Below are 24,301 nucleotides of genomic sequence, written 5' to 3' on the forward strand. Positions count from 1 at the left end.
TTTGCTTCTTCAGAGACCCCTATTATCTTGTTGAATCTTCTTTTCTTGCCTCATGTGTGCATTATTTCCACTCTAGCTACTTGATGTACTCATTTATTCTTCATTTTTAAAATACTCCTAAAAATTTGCTTACATAGTAGATCTTATGTTAAGTGTTATCACAAATTATCATAATAATAAGTAATGAGGGGAGGAGGAAACTTTCAGAGGTGAAAATAAAAGTATCCTCCTTTTAATCTTCTGTTTCTCTTAAAGCATTATTGTGTTTGTTCATGCTTGTGTTTTTTCTAGTTGATTCTTCATTACTGAAATCAATTTTCCTTCTATAATTTTTTATTTTAGTACCCTTATTGCTGAGTTTTTCTAATCCTGATTTATATTATTCTTTCAACCTTGTATAATTTTTTCATACATTTTTGTTAAGATAATATGTGCCAATTTTAATCTTTTCTAAAACACACCTTTCTGATGTGCCTTCATGTTCTGAAGGGGTACTATTTTCCTCCTTATTCTATTTTCTTACAGTAACCTTACATGACACTTTATCTTGATAAATTTCTGTTGTTCATTTTAATGTGAATTTTATTTGACTCATCTTTTAGAAAGAGGCATGATTTTCTAACTTCATAGGGGTCTCCTTCAGTTGGTTTTGTGAGATTCCTTGTACCCTTTTCTGAGATTTCTTGTATCTATTTCCCTCCCCAACTTTTATTTGGATCTTCTCCTCCCCTCTTCTTTATTATTGCTATCATGTTCAAATTTTATTCAACTACCAGGAGTTCCTCCTCAATAAAACACTCCATTATTGAAGCAGAGTCATGCTGGGTCTATTAGGCAGAAAGACAGAAATGAGCAGGGTGAAAAGGAGAAAGGGCCCCCCAAAGATGACTCAGAATGTTGATGAAATAGAACCAGAAAGCCAGAAATGACTCAAGAGAGTTAATCAGATGAAGCCACAGGGTCCAAGAGTGACTCAGGAAATGTCCAGGTCCCCCCAGATAAGAAATATCAGAGGCGCAGGCACAGCCCCTGTCCCCATTTCACCAATCAGAACCAGCCTAGAGAGTTGACAGCTGTCAATCAAGGACCTCTCTGCCCTGCCAAAACCACATAAAAGAAGCCTCAGAACGAGCATCTGGGCCTGTCTCACCTTAGGCAGGCCCGCTCTGCTACTCTGTGCAGAGTGTATTAGAACTTAATTTGCTTTTTTGACTTTGGTCTCTCGTCTTACTGTATCTGATGTCCCTGCCACACCGAGCCATGTTCTTTCCTTCCTAACAGGTCAGTTTTAGTAGGTCATAGGAATACACAGCTCCAGCCCCTTCAGACATTCTTTTTTTTTTATTAAGGTATTATCGATATACACTCTTACGAAGGTTTCACATGAAAACACAATGTGGTTACTACATTTACCCATATTACCAAGTCCCCATCCATACCCCAATGCAGTCACTGTCCATCAGCACAGCAAGATGCCACAGATCCACTATGTGCCTTCTCTGTGCTACTCTGTTCTCCCCGTGACCCCCCACACCATGTGTACTAAACGTAATACCCCTCAATCACCTTCTCCCTCCCTTCCCACCCACCCTCTCACACCCCTCCCCTTTAGTAACCACTAGTTCCTTCTTGGAGTCTCTGAGTCTGCTGCTAATTTGTTCCTTCAGTTTTCTTTCATTGTTATACTCCACAAATGAGGGAAATCATTTGGCACTTGTCTTTCTCCACCTGGCTTATTTCACTAAGCATAATGTCCTCCAGCTCCATCCATGTTCTTGCGAATGGTAGGATTTGTTTTTTCTTATGGCTGAATAGTATTCCATTGTGTATATGCACCACTTCTTTATCCATTCATCTACTGATGGACACTTAGGTTGCTTCCATATCTTGGCTATTGTAAATAGTGCTGTGATAATCATATGGATGCATATGTATTATTGAATCTGAGAACTTGTATTCTTTGGGTAAATTCCAAGGAGTGGGATTCCTGGGTCAAATGGTATTTCTATTTTTAGTTTTTTGAGGAACCTCCATACTGCTTTCCACAATGGTTGAACTAGTTTACATTCCCACCAGCAGTGTAGGAGGGTTCCCCTTTCTCCACTTCCTCGCCAACATTTGTTGCTGTTTGTCTTTTGAATGGTGGCCATCCTAACTGGTGTCAGGTGATATTTCATTGTGGTTTTAATTTGTATTTCTCTGATGATTAGCGACGTGGAGCATCTTTTCATGTGTCTGTTGGCCATCTGAATTTCTTCTTTGGAGAACTGTCTCTTCATATCCTCTGCCCATTTTTTAATTGGGTTATTTGCTTTTTGGGTGCTGAGGTGTGTAAGTTATTTATATATTTTGGATGTTAACCCTTTGTCAGATATGTCATTTACAAATATATTCTCCCATACTGTAGTTTCCCTTTTTGTTCTGCTGATGGTGTCCTTTGCTGTACAGAGACTTTTTAACATGATGGAGTCCCATTTGTTCATTTTTAATCTTGTTTCCCTTGCCTGAGGAAATGCATTCGGGAAAAAGTTGTTCATGTTTATATTCAGGAGATTTTTGCATATGTTGTCTTCTAACAGTTTTATGGTTTCATGACTTACATTCAAGTCTATAATCCATTTTGAGTTTACTTTTGTGTATGGGATTAAACAATAATCCAGTTTCATTCTCTTGCATGTAGCTGTCCAGTTTTTCCAACACCAGTAGTTGAAAAGGCTGTCATTTCCCCATTGTATGTCCATGGCTCCTTTATAATATATTGACCATATATGGTGGGTTTTATATCAGGGCTCTCTAGACTGTACCATTGGTCTATGGGTCTGTTCTTGTGCCAGTACCAAATTGTCTTGATTACTGTGGCTTTGTAGTAGAGCTTGAAGTTGGGGAGCATAATACCCCCAGCTTTATTCTTCCTTCTCAGGATTGCTTTGGCTATTTGGGGTCTTTTGTGGTTCCATATGAATTTTAGAATGATTTTCTCTAGTTCGTTGAAGAATGCTGTTGGTATTTTGATAGGAATTGCACTGAGTTTGTAGATTGCTTTAGGCAGGATGGGGGAAGGGCTGGAGTTCCACAGGGCATGGCTTTGGTACATTACCCTGTTTTGTGAGGTGTATTTTTTTCTCCAGGAGTATGCAGTTTGATGCCATCCTTTTCCTGGTGCTCTTTCAGGATTAGTCATATTAATTATATTTTCATATTATATGCAGTTTTAGGAGGAAGCCTCTGTGTCACCTCTCACACCACCATTTTTAATCCCTTCTTCCAGCAGTTTTATAGTTTAGATATTAGATTAAGCACTTTCATCCATTTTGAGTCAGTTTTTCTTTTGTAGTACAAGGGTCCAACTTCATTCTTTTTCATATGGCTATTCAGTTTCCACAGCACCATTTTTTTAAAATTTGGCACTAGAAATCATTTTATTTTATTTAGTTTCATTTTTTAAATTTTTTTATGTTTATTTTTTTGAGAGGGCACTTCTCATATTTATTGATCAAATGGTTGTTAACAACAATAAAATTCTGTATAGGGGACTCAATGCACAATCATTAATCAACCCCAAGCCTAATTCTCAACAGTCTCCAATCTTCTGAAGCATAATGAACAAGTTCTTACATGGTGAACAAATTCTTACATAGTGAATAAGTTCTTACATGGTGAACAGTGCAAGGGCAGTCATCACAGAAACTTTTGGTTTTGATCATGCATTGTGAACTATAAACAGTCAGGTCAAATATGAATATTCATTTGATTTTTATACTTGATTTATATGTGAATCCCACATTTCTCCCTTATTATTATTATTATTATTATTATTAATAAAATGCTGAAGTGGAAGGTAGATGCAAGATAAAGGTAGAAAACATAATTTAGTGCTTTAAGAGGGCAAATGTAGATGATCAGGTGTGTGCCTCTAGACTAAGTATTAATCCAAGCTAGACAAGGGCAACAAAACATCCACGGATGCAGATTTCTCTCAAAACAGGGAGGGTGAGGTTCTAAGCCTCACCTCTGTTGATCCCCAATTTCTCTACCTGATGGCCCCCCTGCGACTGTGCCTGTCTTAGGTCGTTCCTCCCTTGAGGAATCTTACCCGTCTCTGGCTAACCAGTCATCTTCCGGGGCCATACAGGGAAATGTAAAGTTGGTAAGTGACAGAGAAGCAGTATTGTATGAAAAGGTTAGCTTTTTACTTCTTTGCAGATTTATACCCTGTGGCTTCTATGCCCAGCATTTGTCTTGAGGTGTCTTTACCACTTGGAAGAATTATGATACTCGGTAATTTCTATATGAGGCACGAATTCTACTTAAGGGTTGTAATTAGGAAGGAAGAAGAAAAGCTATAGAAGTAACAGATGGAAGAAAACATGGGAAGATAGATTATTTCTTTGAAATATCTTCTTGTAGAGTAACATAAGCATGTATAGGTTTTAACAAACTACTAATTAAATTGCGTACACACATTAACATAATAGGAATACAGCTACATAACCAAAGCAGATCTACAATTACCAGCCGTATCCAGTGAAACCAAGAAAACCAGTTAGGTACCCTAGCCATTTGTGCAAACTTACCAATGATATGATGGATATTGTCTAACTGAATTTGAATAGTTTGAGAAAAACCAGACAATTTAAAACAACACATTCCTGGGAACTGTTCACATCCCATATGTTCTTTTAACAGTAGAAAGTCTGTAGTCTCAAGATTTTGGAGCGCTACAACTTGCACTTCTCCTAATTCTTGGTTGAGTTCCGACAGTAAAGCTCCAATCAAATTTGTTGTTTTACTGTATGCACAGGCCAGCTTAAATATCTACTTCTTCATTCCAATGGCAAGTCCAGGAACCGGTGGGATGAATGCAGCTACAACTGCAGCAGCACCAGGATCTTTGTTGAAGTGTTTTGATGATCATCTTCTGGAATGACTCTTCCAGAGAATGTTGATGTTGGAAGTTCTTCTTCATATTGTATCTTAATTCATTTTCTGGGTAGCCAAATTAGGCTTTGATCCTCTGTATAAACACAAACAAACCCTTTGCCCACACTTTGATATGCCCTTTATACCATTGTGAAGAATCTATTGGAAATCACCACCCAGGAACTGCTTTTTTTTTAAGAGAAAGGAATATTATCAGAAAAATGTACTTCCATAGCTGATCATCTGACACCCTTTAAATGATCGAAATTAAGGATATTTAAAGCATGCATTAATCGTTGATTTGCAGTTCGTTTTATCCTATCAGGGAGTAATCCCCCTTTTCTTTCTCTCTTATTTTGTTATCATTAATCTACAATTACATGAAGAATATTATGTTTACTAGGCTCTCCGCTATACCAAGTCCCACCCCACAAACCCCATTACAGTCACTGTCCATCAGCATAGCAAAATGTTGTAGAATCACTACTTGTCTTCTCTGTGTTGCACAGCCCTCCCCTTTGTCCCACCCCCCATTATGCATGCTAATCATAATACCCCCTTTCTTCTTCCCCCCTCTTATCCCCACCCTACCCACCCATCCTCCCCAGTCACTTTCCCTTTGGTAACTGTAAGTCCATTCTTGGGTTCTGTGATTCAGCTGCTGTTTTGTTCCTTCAGTTTTTCCTTTGTTCTTATACTCCACAGATGAGTGAAATCATTTGGTATTTCTCTTTCTCCACTTGACTTATTTCACTGAGCATAATACCCTCTAGTTCCATCCATGTTGTTGCAAATGGTAGGATTTGTTTCCTTCTTGTGGCTGAGTAATTTTCCATTGTGTATATGTACCACATCTTCTTTATCCATTCATCTACTGATGGACACTTAGGTTGCTTCCAATTCTTGGCTATTGTAAATAGTGCTGCGATAAACATAGGGGTGCATCTGTCTTTTTCAAACTGGAGTGCTGCATTCTTAGGGTAAATTCCTAGGAGTGGAATTCCTGGGTCAAATGGTAAGTCTATTTTGAGCATTTTGAGGAACCTCCATACTGCTTTCCACAATGGTTGAACTAATTTACATTCCCACCAGCAGTGTAGGAGGGTTCCCCTTTCCCCACAACCTCGCCAACATTTGTTGTTGTTTGTCTTTTGGATGGTAACCATCCTTACTGGTGTGAGGTGATATCTCATTATGGTTTTCATTTGCATTTCTCTGATAATTAGTGATGTGAAGCATCTTTTCATGTGTCTGTTGGCCATCTAAATTTCCTTTTTGGAGAACTGACTGTACAGTTCCTCTGCCCATTTTTTAATTGGATTATTTGTTTTTTGTTTGTTGAGGTGGGTGAGCTCTTTATATATTTTGGATGTCAAGCCTTTATCGGATCTGTCATTTACAAATATATTCTCCCATACTGTAGCATACCTTTTTTTTTTGTTTATGGTGTCTTTTGCTGTACAGAAGCTTTTCAGTTTAATATAGTCCCACTTGTTCATTTTTGCTGTTGTTTTCCTTGCCCAGGAAGATATGTTCAAGAAGAGGTCACTCATGTTTATGTCTAAGAGATTTTTGCCTGTGTTTTTTCCTAAGAGTTTTATGGTTTCATGACTTACATTCAGGTCTTTGATCCATTTCAAATTTACTTTTGTATATGGGGTTAGACAATGGTCCAGTTTCATTCTCCTACATGTAGCTGTCCAGTTTTGCCAGCACCATCTGTTGAAGAGACTGTCATTTCCCCATTGTATGTCCATGGCTCCTTTATCGAATATTAATTGACCATATATGTTTGGGCCACTGGTCTGTGGCTCTGTTCTTGTGCCAGTACCAAATTGTCTTGATTACTATGGCTTTGTAGTAGAGATGAAGTTGGGGAGTGAGATCCCTGCCACTTTATTCTTCTTTCTCAGGATTGCTTTGGCTATTCAGGGTCTTTCGTGTTTCCATATGGATTTTTGAACTATTTGTTCCAGATCATTGAAGAATGTTGTTGGTAATTTGATAGGGATTGCATCAAATCTGTATATTGCTTTGGGCAGGATGGCCATTTTGTCAATATTAATTCTTCCTTGCCGCGAGCATGGGATGAGTTTCCATTTGTTAGTGTCCCCTTTAATTTCTCTTAAGAGTGACTTGTAGTTTTCAGGGTATAGGTCTTTCACTTCCTTGGTTATGTTTACTCCTAGGTATTTTATTGTTTTTGATGCTGTCGTTAATGGAATTGTTTTCCTGATTTCTCTTTCTATTGGCTGATTGTTAGTATATAGGAAAGCTACAAATTTCTGTGTAATTTTGTATCCTGCAACTTTGCTGTATTCCAATATCAGTTCTAGTAGTTTTGGAGTGGAGTCTTTAGGGTTTTTTATGTACAATATCATGTCATCTGCAAATAGTTACCGTTTGACTTCATCTTTACCAATCTGGATTCCCTGTATTTCCTTGTGTTGTCTAATTGCCATGGCTAGGATCTCCAGTACTATGTTAAATAACAGTGGGGAGAGTGGGCATCCCTGTCTTGTTCCCGATCTCAGAGGAAAAGCTTTCAACTTCTTGCTGTTCAGTATGATGTTGCCTGTGGGTTTATCATATTTGGCCTTTATTATGTTGAGGTATTTGCTCTCTATACCCATTTTTGCTGAGAGTTTTTTCAAGAATGGATGTTGAATTTTGTCAAATGCTTTTTCAGCATCTATGGAGATGATCATGCAGTTTTTGTCCTTCCTTTTGTTGAGGTGGTGGATGATGTTGATGGACTTTCGAATGTTGTACCATCCTTGCATCCCTGGGATGAATCCCACTTGGTCATGGTGTATGATCCATTTGATATATTTTTGAATTCGGTTTGCTAATATTTTATTAAGTATTTTTGCATCTACACTCATCAGGGATATTGGTCTGTAATTTTGTTTTTTGGTGGCGTCTTTGCCTGGTTTTGGTATTAGGGTGATGTTGGCTTCATAGAATGAGTTTGGGAGTATTCCCTCCTCTTCTATTTTTTGGAAAACTTTAAGGAGAACGGGTATTATGTCTTCTCTGTGTGTCTGATAAAATTCTGAGGTAAATCCGTCTGGCCCGGGGGTTTTGTTCTTGGGTAGTTTTTTGATTACCGTTTCAATTTCTTTGGTCGTAATTGGTTTGTTTAACTTTTGTGTTTCTTCCTTGGTCAGTCTTGGAAGGTTGTATTTTTCTAGGAAGTTGTCCATTTCTCCTAGGTTTCCCAGCTTGTTAGCATATAGGTTTTCATAGTAGTCTTTAATAATTCTTTGTATTTCTGTGGAGTCTGTCGTGATTTTTCCATTCTCATTTCTGATTCTGTTGATGTGTGTTGATTCTCTTTTTCTCTTAATAAGTTTGCCTAGAGGCTTATCTATTTTGTTTATTTTCTCAAAGAAGCAGCTCTTGGTTTCATTGATTTTTTCTATTGTTTTATTCTTCTCAATTTTGTTTATTTCTTCTCTGATCTTTATTATGTCCCTCCTTCTGCTGACCTTAGGCCTCATTTGTTCTTCTTTTTCCAGTTCTGATAATTGTGATATTAGACTATTCATTTGGGATTGTTCTTCCTTCTTTAAGTGTGCCTGGCTCGCTATATACTTTTAAGACTGCTTTCTCTGTGTCCCACAGAAGTTGGGACTTTGTGTTGTTGTCATTTGTTTACATATATTCCTTGATCTCTATATTAATTTGTTCGTTGATCCATTGACTATTTAGGAGCATGTTGTTAAGCCTCCATGTGTTTGTCAGCCTTTTTGTTTTCTTTGTATAATTTATTTCTAGCTTTATCCCTTTGTGGTCTGAAAAGTTGGTTGGTAGAATTTCAATCTTTTGCAATTTACTGAGGCTCTTTTTGTGAGCTAGTATGTGGTCTATTCTGGAGAATGTTCCATGTCCACTTGAGAAGAATGTGTATCCTATTTCTTTTGGATGTAGAGTTCTATAGATGTCTATTAGGTCCATTTGTTCTAGTGTGTTGTTCAGTGCCCCCGTGTCCTTACTTATTTTCTGCCCAGTGGCTCTATCCTTTGGGGTGAGTGGCATGTTGAAGTCTCCTAAAATGAATGCATTGCATTCTATTTCCCCCTTTAGTTCTGTTAGTATTTGTTTCACATATGCTGGTGCTCCTGTGTTGGGTGCATATATATTTAGAATGGTTATATCCTCTTGTTGGACTGAGCCCTTTATCATTATGTAATGTCCTTCTTTATCTCTTGTTACTTTCTTTGTTTTGAAGTCTATTTTGTCTGATACTAGTACTGCAACCCCTGCTTTCTTCTCTCTGTTGTTTGCATGAAATATGTTTTTCCATCCCTTGACTTTTAGTCTGTGCATGTCTTTGGGTTTGAGGTGAGTTTCTTGTAAGCAGCATATAGATGGGTCTTGCTTTTTTATCCATTCTGTTACTCTGTGTCTTTTGATTGGTGCATTCAGTCCATTTACATTTAGGGTGACTATTGAAAGATATGTACTTATTGCCATTGGAGGCTTTAGATTCGTGGTTACCAAAGGTTCAAGGTTAGCTTCTTTAGTATCTTACTGCCTAACTTAGCTCGCTTATTGCACTGTTATATACACTGTCTGGAGATTCTTTTCTTCTCTCCCTTCTTATTCCTCCTCCTCCATTCTTTATATGTTGGTTGTTTTATTCTGTGCTTTTTCGTGTTTCCTTTAACTGCTTTTAGTGCATAGTTGATTTTATTTTCTGCCTTTAGTTAGTATTTGGTTGGTCTGCTTTCTTTGCTGTGATTTTATTTTCTCTGGTAACATCTGTTTAGTCTTAGGAGTGCTCCCGTCTAGAACAGTCCCTCTAAAATACCCTGTAGAGGTGGTTTGTGGTAGGCAAATTCCCTCAACTTTTGCTTGTCACAAATTTTCAGTCATGTATCCTCAAATCCCTGACTATTCAGTCAATGAATTGGATGTGGCCTGTGCATGCATGTACACTTGCACCTCTGGCTAACTCTCAGCCAGGCAGAGTGAGCAACCAGGTGCACTGCTCAACCTTCTTCCCTCCGGGAGGATCAGCCTTCACCACGTGTCCCTCAGGGCTGTCCCAGAGAGCAAGACTGTTACGCAGCTATCTGTGTTTGGCTTGCGTGGTAGGCAGAATTCTAAGGTGCCTCCCCCCCAGTATTCCAGTCTCCTGGTAATAACCAGTCAAACACTAGTATGAGTACTGCTGTGGTGAGATTTCTCATGTAAAAAAGAAGCATTTTATTTTGGCAGCATTAAAGACAGACAAAACAATGGTAGTTTTACATTGAGGGTAAAACAATGTTTACATTTTGTTACCACTCAGATGTTTTCCAAAAAGAACTTTATGAAGGTTTCAAAGCACAGGCACATCATAACACAATAGTACAGGAATCTATAATACTGAGAATGACTGTCTTCTGACAGGGTATTAAACAAACATATTATTTTTTGAACTAAAAAACCAGGGAAGTAATCCCTTGCAAATAACTGTGTTAAGAGTGAAATGGCTTGTCCCATTAATACTCTTAACAATTTCATCATAATATGTTATTCTGCTGTGACAATTTTATATAAATTTTCTGTACTTAAAACAGGCTCTGAAAGTGGAAAATTATACAGAGTTCTGGATAGAATGATTAACATAACATCAGGGCATTCTTGCTAAATTCCACATCGTTTTGAAGACATGGTAAACGTCTGAGGCTAGGTAGTGACACTTCTCTAGCAAAACTCTAAGTCCAGCCAGCGTCTTGGAGGATTTTTTGACCCTTTCCATACAAAATGCGGCTTCCACACATTTTCAGTGGCTCTGAAGCCCAGCAACCTCCCAGCTACTGGAGGGCGCAAACCTGATGGGAGCACCCCAGCGCCCTACTCCCGAGCCATGGTCACTATTTGACGTGCCTGTCGCCTCCCTGCAAAGCACCGTTCTCAGAGCTTGTCCGTCATGGAACAGCCTGGGGGCTCGCTTTGTGTGACAGCTCCTTCCCTATGTTAAGGTGCCTGGTAGGAATTCCTGGAGTGCAGGGCTGAACGGAAGTGACGAAGGTGGAAAATCTTGTCCCGTTTTAATCTTACGATTGGTAATTGGTACTTTTCACCACCGGGAATGATGTGTCCTGTGGATTTTTGGTACATACCTTCTCAACAAATGCTTTTGATCTTTCCTCGTGAATATTTGTTCCATTTGTGATCACGTAAGTTCTCCTTTGCTGTTGATACAGCACAGTCGCTTTGGTTTTTTACGAACGAGCGGCAGGCGTCTTCACCCTTTTGGCCTCAACTGTGAAAGCGGTTATGGCTCCTTTAAACGTTTTGCTCCAGTGTCCTTGTCACTGGAGTTCGTCTGTAGGGGGCGCCAGAGAGGCTGCAGCTGGCGTGCTGCCTCCAGGCCCCTAGGGGGCTGGCCCAGGCGGGAGGCTGCTCTAGCCCGAGGCTGCTCTAGCAGGAGGCTGTGCCCCGCCCACGGCCCCATTCAGAGGCGCTCTTTGGCCCGCAGCTTCCCTCAAACCCCTCTCGGGGAAGTGATCCATCCAACAGCTTCTGGCGAGGAACTTCCTCCTGTACGTGGCCCCCAGACGCCCTAGGGGCGTACTCCCAGAGGCTCCCGGACGGCGTGTTTCTAGAAAGTCCCAGTGGTGCGGCACCATCACTCTACTGCCACGTGGAGAATGGCTGCCAGGCGCCTCCAGCAGGTCAGGATTTTACCCCTGGGGTGTGGACTCTTCTCCCTGGGTGCGCTCTCTCTGCCCCAGATGGTGTCTCCCCCTGGGCTGTTCTCGGTTGTAGGGTGCGGCACTCTTCCTGCCCCATCCCCCTCCGCCCTATGGAGATGCTCACTTTTGTGGAGCGCTGATCTCAGCCCTAAGGGGGGCGCCCTTCCCCTGGGCACCTCCCATCAGCCATGTTGGGGAGAGAGCCGTCCTTGGCACCCCACCTCAGTCCTGAGAGGGCCTCTCCTCTCAGCGCTGGTGAGGGGCCTCTTCCTTGGGCGCTGGTATGAGTCCTGGGGGGCTTGGGGGGCTCCTGGGCGCTCCATGCAGCCCTGTGAGCGGAACTTGCCCTCAGGGGCGTTAGTTACCTCCGCCGTTGGGCGCCTCTCCCCTGCGGGCTCTACCTCAGCCCGTGAAGAACCCCACCCCCACCCCCACCCCCACCCCCCGGTCGACTTCCACAGGTGGGGGTGGGGCGACGCTTCCCTGGGTCTTCTCTGGAGCTCTGACTAGGGGGCTGCCTTTCTTGTGTTCTGCTCTCCTCGTGGGGACTCTTAGTGGTCCTGGGGGACTGGCGTTGCGTGCTCTGCCACAGACCTCGGGAGGATCCCTTCCTTGGGGGCTCTAAGACTAGGGAGCAGCTCTCCCGGGGGGTCTGCCTCAGGCGTGGGGGCACAGAACGTTCCCTTGGGCGCTTTCTCAGCACTGGGGCTTCGGGCTCTTGCTGGGTGCTCCCTGTGAGGCCTGGGGCGGCTGAGACTCTTCCTTGGAAGGTCCGCCACCACACGGGAGGGGCATTCCGTCATGGTGCCCTTTCTCAGCCCCTGGTGAGGATGGTTTCCTGGCCACGCCATCTCACTAATGCAGGGGTGGCCCCGCTTCCTTGGCTCCTCCATCTCAGCCATGTCTGGGGACCATGCTTTGGGGGCTTTGGCTCCAGCGGAGCAGTGGATAATCCTGGTGTGGTCTGTCTCAGCCTTTGGGGGACGGTCTCAGGTGGGCGCTCTCATGCACCTTTGGCCAGGCGGGTGGTTGCTGTTACCTGGGGCCTCTGTCTCAGCCCTGGAGTGGGGAACTTTTCCTTGATCCATCAATTTTTTTACTGTTTTGTTTTAGCTACACAATTTTACTCTGATATATATAGAAATTGAAACATGTTCCTATCAGGAACATTTTTAAAATACATATTAAGAGAAAGTCATAAATATAATCTTATCTTTCCTTCTAGTTGTCCTTTATATATGCAAATGTATGCTCTTTACCCAAAATCGAGATCATGAGATATACCTTAGACTCTGTTATGTTTTCTCCATCACTTATGTCGTAAGCAATTTCTCTACTTGGTAAATGTTAGGGTAAATCCTTTGTTTTTACGGTTGCAAAGTATTCAAACAAGTAGCTATGTAATGATATTTTAATCCCAGTTGTAGTGTTGAGCGATCTATTTGTAATTTTTCAATTTTATAAATCTTTATGTACACTAGATATTTACAGTATGATTTATAAAGTTCTTTTCCATAAATCAGTAGGCATAGTATGGCATGGCAAGTAATCATGAAAAAGTAACCTTCAGAAAAGTTGCAGCAATTTCTGAAGTTTGTGAGAGGGTACATTTTCTTTCCATTTTGACCATGGTAACTTCTGGCTATTATTTTCTTCTAACATTTCTACGGAAAGCAGTATTTTCTTACCGTACTCTTAACTCTTCGTTATTTTCTGCATTAGGCTTTTCATTTCAAATATCTTGGACAGGCCTTATTTAACTCGAGCGAAAAATAATCCTTTAAAAGAATACTGGGAAGCTTTTAACAATTGGGGAATAAAGAGATACAGTGAATATGGAAAATATGTGGTGTATGTTCTCAGTGTATACAAAGATACAACTCAAACAGAAAAGGACAAACGTACTAGTTGGGAAAGTCAAGGGCATTTAAAGAAGAATCGCTTTACTGGAGGAGAAGTAACAATAGCCAGCCAATATATGGGGACATGTTCTTCTTCGCTAGTCCGGTTGGTGTCTGTTGGTTTTGGCTCTTGCTTCCTTTTGTGGAAACTTGCCTCCTCTCCCCCACGGGGTCTTACCAGCACTGTGCCCCTCTTGACACCTCTAAGGCGTTCAGCACTCTGCAGAGAAAAGTCAAGCCCGAGTTATTCAAACAGTGACACTTTAAAGAAACTCTCCATTAGTTCATGCTTCCTGCGTCTCCAGAATTACCCTGGTTCGACTGAAACTAGATTGCTCAACTGTATTTTCCTTGATTTTTCTTACCTCAGCCTTGAGGGAGTTCTGTCTAACCTATCCACGATGGCCTTGAGCATCTAGGTGGAACTCTGGGTCCAGCGATGTATGAGAGTTCCAGTTACGCCACATACTCACAAACACTTGCTATATAGGCCGTCTTTCATTTCAGCCACTCTGGTGGATATCGGCGACTTTCCCATTATGTCTAAACTTGCGTTTCTCTGTTGATTAATGAGGTCAAGCGCCTTTCAGATACGGACTGGCCATTCGGGTGCGTCTCTGTGAAAAGTCCTTTCTGGTCTATTGCCTATATTCTATTGTGGTGTTTGCAATTTTTAAATTGATTTATTGATCTGCATGCATTCTGTAATGCACTGACTTTTGAAAGACAGATATATATATGTGTGTGTATATACAATTATATATAGTCTCATACATTTAGTACATACATTTTTACATTATATGTATTACATATTTGTATGTATTGTCAATATACGAATTATGAATATTTCATACAGAAGTTTTTATCAAGGTTTGTATATTTTGTATATGTGTGTGTATGTGTGTGCATATATATATATATATAATTTGGAGTATTGCCTTCAGATCTGCTTTGCCTCTTCACTCCCTTAATAGTGCCTCTTTTGGATGAACACAAGTTTGAAATTTAATTATAGCTAATGAAACAGTCTACTACTTTTGGTCAGTGCTTTTTTATCCTCATTAAGGAAAAATCTTTGCTCACCTAAAGTTGAGAAGATAATATCCTAAGTTTTCAACTAGATCTCCTATTCATCTCTAGTAAAATTCTGTAGAATGGAGTGGGATAAGAATCAAGGTTCATTTCTCCCAGCACCATTCACATCACGTGGACTTATTAAAAACTCTACCATTTCCACAGTGATTAGCAGGGGCCCTCATGTCATAAATCTGGCTGCTTTGCATTTCCTGGTTTGTTTCTAGATTCTCTGTCCCCTTCCAGTGGGGTATTTGCCATCCTTGCTCCATTACCACACTGTTTTAATTGTAGCACTTTTAGAGTAAGTCTCATGTCAGATAGTGTGTGTCTTCCAACGTTCTTCTTTTTCCTAAAGAGTGTCTTGGCCATACTAAGCCCTTTAATTTTTTTTTTTGTGTGTGTGTGTGTGTGAAATCATTCAAACTGCAGGGTATAATACTTTTATTATGAACAAATTTTCCATACATGATTAAATTTGAGCAATATTTGAAAATATGAGTATTTAAAATTAAAATTATTTTTTCTACATGTCTTTTTATTCAACTGCTATTAAACTGATGGACCCATTTTTAGGTATACATCTTCCTCCTTTATAAAAAAAATACAGCAATGTAGTTAAAAAGCACTAATCCATTGCTTCTTTCCTTTGTTGTTCTGGAAATTTATTTCCTTTGTTGAACTGGGTATTTGCTTTATATTTTAATTTTTACTGTCATGATTATATACAGAAAGTTCGAAAAACCTTACTGCATTTTTTCTGGCCATTATTACTATTTATTCCACTTTGTAATTATTACTGAGCAACATTTTATTATTAAAGAGGGACATGGATAAAACCTGATTGTTCTGGATGTCAAATGCACTGGGCGCCCGCCACAGGTGTTTGGATCCACTTCCCCAAACGTTACATCTCCCAACTGTCTCCTACATTCAGGGTGGGGAGGGTGCTTTGTGTAAGTCACCTCATTTATTTAATTTTATTATTGAGGTATGATTGATATACACTCTTATGAAGTATTCACATGAAAAAATAATGTGGTTACTACATTTACCCATATTGTCAAGTCCCCACTCATACCCCAATGCAGTCACTGTCCATCAGTGCAGCAAGTTGCCAGAGATCCACTATGTCACTTCTCTGTGACACACTGTTCTCCCTGTGACCCCCCACACCATGTGTACTAAACATAATACCCCGCAGCCCCCTTCTCCCTCCCTCCCCACCTGCCCTAACACACCCCTCCCCTTCGGTAACCACTAGGCCCTTTTTGGAGTCTCTGAGTCTGCTGCCATTTTGTTCCTTCAGTTTTGTTTCATTATTATACTCCACAAATGAGGGAAATCATTTGACATTTGCCTTTCCCCGCCTGTAAGCCCTTTAATTTCCATACACTTCTTGACCACCAGCTTGTCAATTTTCACAGAGAAAGTAACATGGTGGGGTTTTAAATAGGATTGGTAGAGATCATTTGGGGGACAATTGACAATAATGACATTGATTTTCAAATTTCAAATCAATCTTGACTTCCTGCAACTCCCCACCAAGACAGGATGTATTTCCTTTGTTGTACTATTGTATTTTATTTGCTAATCATTTTTTAGGATTTTCCTAAGTTCCGGAGAGATCTTGGCCTGTAGTATTCCTTGCTTCTAATGTCCTTGTCAGACATTAATAGGCTTGCCATGGCGTGCTAAAAAGAGGACAAGCAAGAGGAATATTTTTCCCTACCGGGGACTGACACAAATCGGTTTATAATTCTTCAAAGAGGAAACCATGCTTTTATGCTCTTTTGCTTGATAAGAGCTGCTCATCCCCTATGCATTCTGATTAATCATGGTTATAACATGTTTGGCTTTCAGTGATACTTTTACTCACACAGATCGGATTAAAATTAGGTTACTTCTTCTGAGAACAGAGTCCACTGGGGCAAGGTAAATCTCGGCCCATGATTAAAACTCAAATTAATGATTCAAATTATTGGTTGTGTATATACATGAAAACTGTTTGCCATTTTGTGATTGTTGGATTTTTATCATGAATGGCATATGTTCATTGATGTTTCTCAGGAAATGATGCCTGATGACGCAGAGGAGTTTGCTGTGGGGTCTGAGACCACAGTGAAACATCGTGGAGAACTCAAGGGTTCTTCATCACTTAAGAGAAAGACAAGTATGCCCCTGCTGTCAACGGAGAAGGAAGGAGAGGGAGAGTCGGGGGCCTCAGCCACGTCCTCGGAGCATGGTAAGGGTGTCTGTCCTCGCTCCTGCATCGTGGTCTTAGCCAGCAGAGTCTGGCTTCTGCCTCCTCCACCCCTCTGGAGCTGTTCTCACCAAGGTCCCCAGCTCTGGCTGACGTTCCCTGTAATACCTCGGCCGCGTCGGACCCAGTTGTTCACTCCTTTCTTCATGGGAACGTTCTGGGATTCCTACTGGTTTCCTTCTCCTTACTGGCAATAATTGCTTCATTTATTCCTGCTTTCCTTCTCCTTGTCTAAATGTTGCAATCATGCCTGAATCCCACCTTACTCTACCCCTCCAGTTCACACTTCCGAAGCCGAATCACTCAACAAGCCAGTACAATAGCTTCTGAGCTTCTATCCTGCTGTGCCACGTGGCCGCCTCTCTAACCCTTTTCTGCCCTGCAGCCCGAGTGATCACGTCCACACGGAAACCAGACCATGCCAGGTCCGTCCCGATAAGCCATCAACAACCTCCCTGTGAGCTCAGAGCCAAATGGGAACTGCCGACTGTGGTCTCCAAGCTCTGCATGAGTTGGCCCTGCCATCCTCTCCTAACATGGACCTGCCCATCTCTGCCTTGCTCTCTCTGCCTCTGTGCTCTGCTGCATGCCCGCTTTCCCCACCCAGGGACCCAAGTTTGCCCTCACCGTGGCTTGGAACTCTCCTTCTGCTCGTGCCCAGCTGGCGTGTTCTCCTGCTCCGCGCTCTGCCCAAAGCCCTCCTCAGAAGAAGAATTGACAGACACCATTCCATCCCTCCCCAGCCACCGGGCTCCACGCCTGCTCTCTGTCACACCCCTGCTTACTTCTTCCTTAGTACGAATTCAAATTATAACTCTTTCATTTGCTTATTTTGCATTTAATGCCTGACCGCCCCCTCTGGATTCTCTCCAGCCTATCCTCCTGCTAAGACCTAAAGTTTTAGAAACTAAGCAACCCATGGATGTCTGCGGGGGTTGCTGAAATGGACCAAATTGCAGCACAGCCTCTCAGTTTGGTGTCCAAATGCTCCTGTCATTCACAATGTCCATGAGGAGGTGTGGGACAGTGGTCAAACCTCACCTGATGGCTTTTTTTTGGGGTATCATTAATCTACAATTACAGAAAGAACATTATGTTTACTAGGTTCCCCCCTTCACCAAGTCCCCCCCACATACCCTTCACAGTCACTGTCCATCTGCGTAGTAAGATGCTGTAAAATCACTATGTCTTCTCTGTGTTGTACAGCCCTCCCCGTGCCCCCCACGCACTATACATGCTAATCGTAATGCCCTCTTTCTTTTTTCCCGCCCTTATCCCTCCGATCCCATAATCCCCAGTCCCTTTCCCTTTGGTAACTATTAGTCCATTCTTGGGTTCTGTGATTCTGCTGCTGTTTTGTTCCTTCAGTTTTCCTTTGTTCTTATACTCCACATATGGGTGAAATCATTTGGTACTTGTCCTTCTCCGCCTGGCTTATTTCACTGAGCATAATACCCTCTAGCTCCATCCATGTTGTTGCGAATGGTAGGATCTGTTTTTCTCTTATGGCTGTGTAATATTCCATTGTGTATATGTACCACATCTTCTTTATCCATTCATCTACTGATGGACATTTAGGTTGCTTCCATATATTGGCTATTGTAAACAGTGCAGCGATAAACATACGGGTGCATCTGTCTTTTTCAAACTGGGCTGCTGCAATCTTAGGGAAAGTTCCTAGAAGTGGAATTCCTGGGTCAAATGGTATTTCTATTGTGAGCATTCTGAGGAACCTCAATACTGCTTTCCACAATGGTTGAGCTAGTATACATTCCCAGCAGCAGTGTAGGAGGGTTCCCCTTTCTCCAAAACCTCGCCAACATTTGTTGTTGTTTGTCTTTTGGATGGTGCCGATCCTTACTGGTGTGAGGTGATATCTAATTGTGGTTTTAATTTGCATTTCTCTGATGATTAGCGATGTGGAGCATCTTTTCATCTGCCTGTTGGCCATCTGGATTTCCTCTTTAGAGAACTGTCTAATCAGCTCCTCTGCCCATTTTCTAATTGGATTATTTGCGTTTGGTTTGTTGAGGCATGCGAGCTCTTTGTATATTTTGGATGTCAACCCTTTATCGGATCTGTCATTTATGAATATGTTCTCCCATACTGTAGGATACCGTTTTGTTCTATTGATGGTGTCCTTTGCTGTACAGAAGCTTTTTAGCTTGATATAGTCCCACTTGTTCATTTTTGCCTTTGTTTCCCTTGCCTGGGGAGATATGTTCATGAAGAAGTCACTCATGCTTATGTCCATGATATCATTTTTTTACGTCTTTTTTAAATTTATTTTTATTTATGTTTACTAGGCTCTCCCCTACCCCAAGACCCCCCCAACAAGCCCCATTACAGTCACTATCCATCAGCATACTAAGATGTTGTAGAATCACTACTTGTCTTCTCTGTGTTGCAAAGCCCTCCACTTTCCAACACCCCCCACATTATATATGCTAATCATAATACCCCCTTTCTTCTTCCCCACCCTTATCCCTCCCTACCCACCCATTCTTCCCAGTCTCTTTCCCTTTGGTAACTGTTAGTACATTCTTGGGTTCTGTGATTCTGCTGCTGTTTTGTTCTTTCAGTTTTTCTTTTGTTCTTATACTCCACAGATGAGTGAAATCATTTGGTATTTGTTTTCTCTGCTTGGCTTATTTCACTGAGCATAATACCCTCTAGCTCCATCCATGTTGTTGCAAATGGTAGGATTTGTTTTCTTCTTATGGCTGAATAATATTCCATTGTGTATATGTACCACATCTTCTTTATCCATTCATCTACTGATGGACAATTAGGTTGCTTCCATTTCTTGGCTATTGTAAATAGTGCTACGATAAACATAGATGTGCATCTGTCTTTTTCAAACTGGAGTGCTGCATCCTTAGGGTAAATTCCTAGAAGTGGAGTTCCTGGGTCAAATGGTAAGTCTATTTTGACCATTTTGAGGAACCTCCATATTGCTTTCCACAATGGTTGAACTAATTTACATTCCCACCAGCAGTGTGGGAGGGTTCACCTTTCTCTGCAACCTCGCCAAAATTTGTTGTTGTCTGTCTTTTGGATGGTGGCCATCCTTACTGGTGTGAGGTGATATCTCATTGTGGTTTTAATTTGCATTTCTCTGATAACTAGCAATGTGGAGCATCTTTTCATGTGTCTGTTTGCCATCTGAATTTCTTCTTTGGAGAACTGTCTGTTCAGCTCCTCTGCCCAATTTTTAATTGGATTATTTGCTTTTTGTTTGTTGAGGTGCATGAGCTCTTTATATATTTTGGATGTCAAGCCTTTATCGGATCTGTCATTTATGAAAATATTCTCCTATACTGTAGGGTACCTTTTTGTTCTATTGATGGTGTCCTTTGCTGTACAGAAGCTTTTCAGCTTGATGTAGTCCCACTTGTTCATTTTGCTTTTGTTTTCCTTGCCCAGGGAGATATATTCATGAAGAAGTCGCTAGTGTTCACATCCAAGAGATTTTTGCCTATGTTTTTTTCTAAGAGTTTTATGGTTTCATGACTTACATTCAGATCTTCGATCCATTTTGAATTTACTTTTGTGTATGGGGTTAGACAGTGATCCAGTTTCATTCTCTTACATGTAGCTGTCCAGTTCTGCCAGCACCATCTGTTGAAGAGACTGTCATTTCCCCATTGTATGTCCATAGCTCCTTTATTGAATATTGATTGACCATGTATCTTTGGGTTAATGGCTGGAGTCTCTAATCTGTTCCACTGGTTTGTGGCTCTGATCTTGTGCCAGTACCAAATTGTCTTGATTACTATGGCTTTGTAGTAGAGCTTGAAGTTGGGGAGTGAGATCCCCACCACTTTATTCTTCTTTCTCAGGATTGCTTTGGCTATTCAGGGTCTTTCGTGTTTCCATATGGATTATTGAACTATTTGTTCCAGTTCATTGAGGAATGTTGTTAGTAATTTGATAGGGATTGCATCAAATCTGTATATTGCTTTGGGCAGGATGGCCATTTTGACGATATTAATTCTTCCTAGCCAAGAGCATGGGATGAGTTTCCATTTGTTAGTGTCCTCTTTAACTTCTCTTAAGAGTGTCTTATAGTTTTCAGGGTATAGGTCTTTCACTTCTTTGGTTAGGTTTATTCCTAGGTATTTTATTCTTTTTGAGGCAATTGTGAATGGAATTGTTTCCCTGATTTCTCTTTCTATTGGCTCATTTTTAGTTTATAGGAAAGCCACAGATTTCTGTGTGTTAATTTTGTATCCTGCAACTTTGCTGTATTCCGATATCAGTTCTAGTAGTTTTGGAGTGGAGTCTTTAGGGTGTTTTATGTACAATATCATATCATCTGCAAATAGTGACAGTTTAACTTCTTCTTTACCAATCTGGATTCTTTGTATTTCTTTGCTTTGTCTAATTGCCATGGCTAGGACCTCCAGTGCTATGTTAAATAACAGTGGAGAGAGTGGGCATCCCTGTCTTGTTCCCGATCTCAGAGGAAAAGCTTTCAGCTTCTCACTGTTAAGTATGATGCTGGCTGTGGGTTTATCATAGATGGCCTTTATTATGTTGAGGTACTTGCCCTCTATACCCATTTTGCTGAGTGTTTTTATCATGAATGGATGTTGAATTTTGTCGAATGCTTTTTCAGCATCTATGGAGATGATCATGTGGTTTCTGTCTTTCTTTTTGTTGATGTTGTGGATGATGTTGATGGATTTTCGAATGTTGTACCATCCTTGCATCCCTGGGATGAATCCCACTTGGTCGTGGTGTATGATCCTCTTGATGTATTTTTGAATTCAGTTTGCTAATATTTTATTGAGTATTTTTGCATCTACATTCATCAGGAATATTGGTTTGTAATTTTGTTCTTTGGTGGGATCTTTGCCGGGTTTTGGTATTAGGGTGATGTTGGCTTCATAGAATGAGTTTGGGTGTATTCCCTACTCTTCTATTTTTTGGAAAACTTTAAGGAGAATGGGTGTTATGTCTTCTCTGAATGTCTGATAAAATTCCAAGGTAAATCCATGTGGCCCGAGGATTTTGTTCTTGGGTAGTTTTTTGATTACCGATTCAATTTCGTTGCTGGTAACTGGTCTGTTTAGATTTTCTGTTTCTTTCTGGGTCAGTCTTGGAAGGTTGTATTTTTCTAGGAAGTTCTCCATTTCTCCTAGGTTTTCCAGCTTGTTAGCATATAGGTTTTCATAGAGTTCTCTAGTAATTCTTTGTGTTTCTGTGGGGTCCGTCGTGATTTTTCCTTTCTCGTTTCTGATTCTGTTGATGTGTGTTGACTCTCTTTTTCTCTTAATAAGTCTGGCTAGAGTCTTATCTATTTTGTTTATTTTCTTGAAGAACCAGCTCTTGGTTTCATTGATTTTTGCTATTGTTTTATTCTTCTCAATTTTATTTATTTCTTCTCTGATCTTTATTATATTCCTCTGTCTGCTGACCTTAGGCCTCATTTGTTCTTCTTTTTCCAATTTTGATAATTGTGACATTAGACTATTCATTTGGGATTGTTCTTCCTTCTTTAAATGTTCTTGGATTGCTATATTCTTTCCTCTTAAGACTGCTTTTGCTGCGTCCCACAGAAGTTGATGCTTTGTGTTGTTGTCATTTGTTTCCATATATTTCTGGATCTCCATTTTAATTTTGTCATTGATCCATTGATTATTTAGGAGCATGTTGTTAAGCCTCCATGTGTTTGTCAGCCTTTTTGTTTTCTTTGTATAATTTATTTCTAGCTTTATACCTTTGTGGTCTGAAAAGTTGGTTGGTAGAATTTCAATCTTTTGGAATTTACTGAGGCTCTTTTTGTGAGCTAGTATGTGGTCTATTCTGGAGAATGTTCCATGTCCACTTGAGAAGAATGTGTATCCTGTTGCTTTTGGATGTAGAGTTCTATAGATGTCTATTAGGTCCATCTGTTCTAGCATGTTGTTCAGTCCTCTGTGTCCTTACTTATTTTCTGTCTGGTGAATCTGTCATTTGGAGTGAGTGGTGTGTTAAAGTCTCCCAAAATGAATGCATTGCATTCTATTTCCTCCTTTAATTCTGTTAGTATTTGTTGCACGTATATTGGTGCTCCTGTATTGGGTGCATATATGTTTATAATGGTTATATCCTCTTGTTGGACTGAGCCCTTCATCATTATGTAATGTCCTTCTTTATCTCTTGTTACTTTCTTTATTTTGAAGACAATTTTGTCTGACACTAGTATTGCAACACCTACTTTTTTCTCTCTGTTGTTTACATGAAATATCTTTCTCCAACCCTTGACTTTTAATCTGTGCATGTCTTTGGGTTTGAGGTGAGTCTCTTGTAAGCAGCATATAGATGGGTCTTGCTTTTTTATCCATTCTATTACTCTGTGTCTTTTGATTGGTGCATTCAGTCCATTTACATTTAGGGTGATTATTGAAAGATATGTACTTATTGCCATTGCAGGCTTTAGATTTGTGGTTACCAAAGGTTCAAGGTTAGCTTGTTTACTACTTTACTGTCTGACCTCACTCGCTTATTGAGCTGTTATAAACACAGTCTGATGATTATTTCTTTCCCTTCTTTTTCCTCCTCCTCCATTCTTCATATGTTGGGTGTTTTGTTCTGTGCTCTTTTTAGGAGTGCTCCCATCTGGAGCAGTCCCTCTAAGATACCCTGTAGAGGTGGTTTGTGGGAGGCAAATTCCCTCAACTTTTGCTTGTCTGGGAATTGTTTAATCCGTCCTTCATATTTAAATGATAATCGTGCTGGATACAGTATCCTTTGTTCAAGGCCCTTCTGTTTCATTGCATTAAATATATCATGCCATACTCTTCTTGCCTGTAAGGTTTCTGTTGAGAAGTCTGATGATAGCCTGATGGGTTTTCCTTTGTAGGTGACCTTTTTTCTCTCTGTGGCTGCCTTTAATACTCTGTCCTTGTCCTTGTTCTTTGCCATTTTAATTATTATGTGTCTTGGTGTTGTCCTCTTTGGATCCCATCTCTCGGGAGTTTTGTGTGCCTCTGTAGTCTGAGCAACTATTTCCTCCCCCAGTTTGGGGAATTTCTCAGCAATTATTTCTTCAAAGATACTTTCTATCCCTTTTTCTCTCTCCCGCTGGTAACAGATATTGCTCCTTTTGGATTGGTCACACAGTTCTCTTAATATTGTTTCATTCCTGGAGCTCCTTTTATCTCTCTCTGCATCAGCTTCTTTGCGTTCCTGTTCTCTGGTTTCTATTCCATCAATGGCCTCTTGCATCTCATCCATTCTGCTTATAAATCCTTCCAGAGTTTGTTCCACTTCTGTAATCTCCCCCAGGATGTCTGTAATCTCCCTCCAGACGTCTGTAATCGCCGTCTGGACTTCATCCCATAGCTCTTGCATATTTTTCTGCAGCTCTGTCAGCATGTTTATGATTTTTATTTTGAATTCTTTTTCAGGGAGACTGGTTAGGTATGCCTCTGCAGATCCTTTCTCAGGTGTAACTATCTTGG

The sequence above is a fragment of the Manis pentadactyla genome, chromosome X, assembly GCF_030020395.1.
Source record: "Manis pentadactyla isolate mManPen7 chromosome X, mManPen7.hap1, whole genome shotgun sequence".
Taxonomy (NCBI): domain Eukaryota; kingdom Metazoa; phylum Chordata; class Mammalia; order Pholidota; family Manidae; genus Manis; species Manis pentadactyla.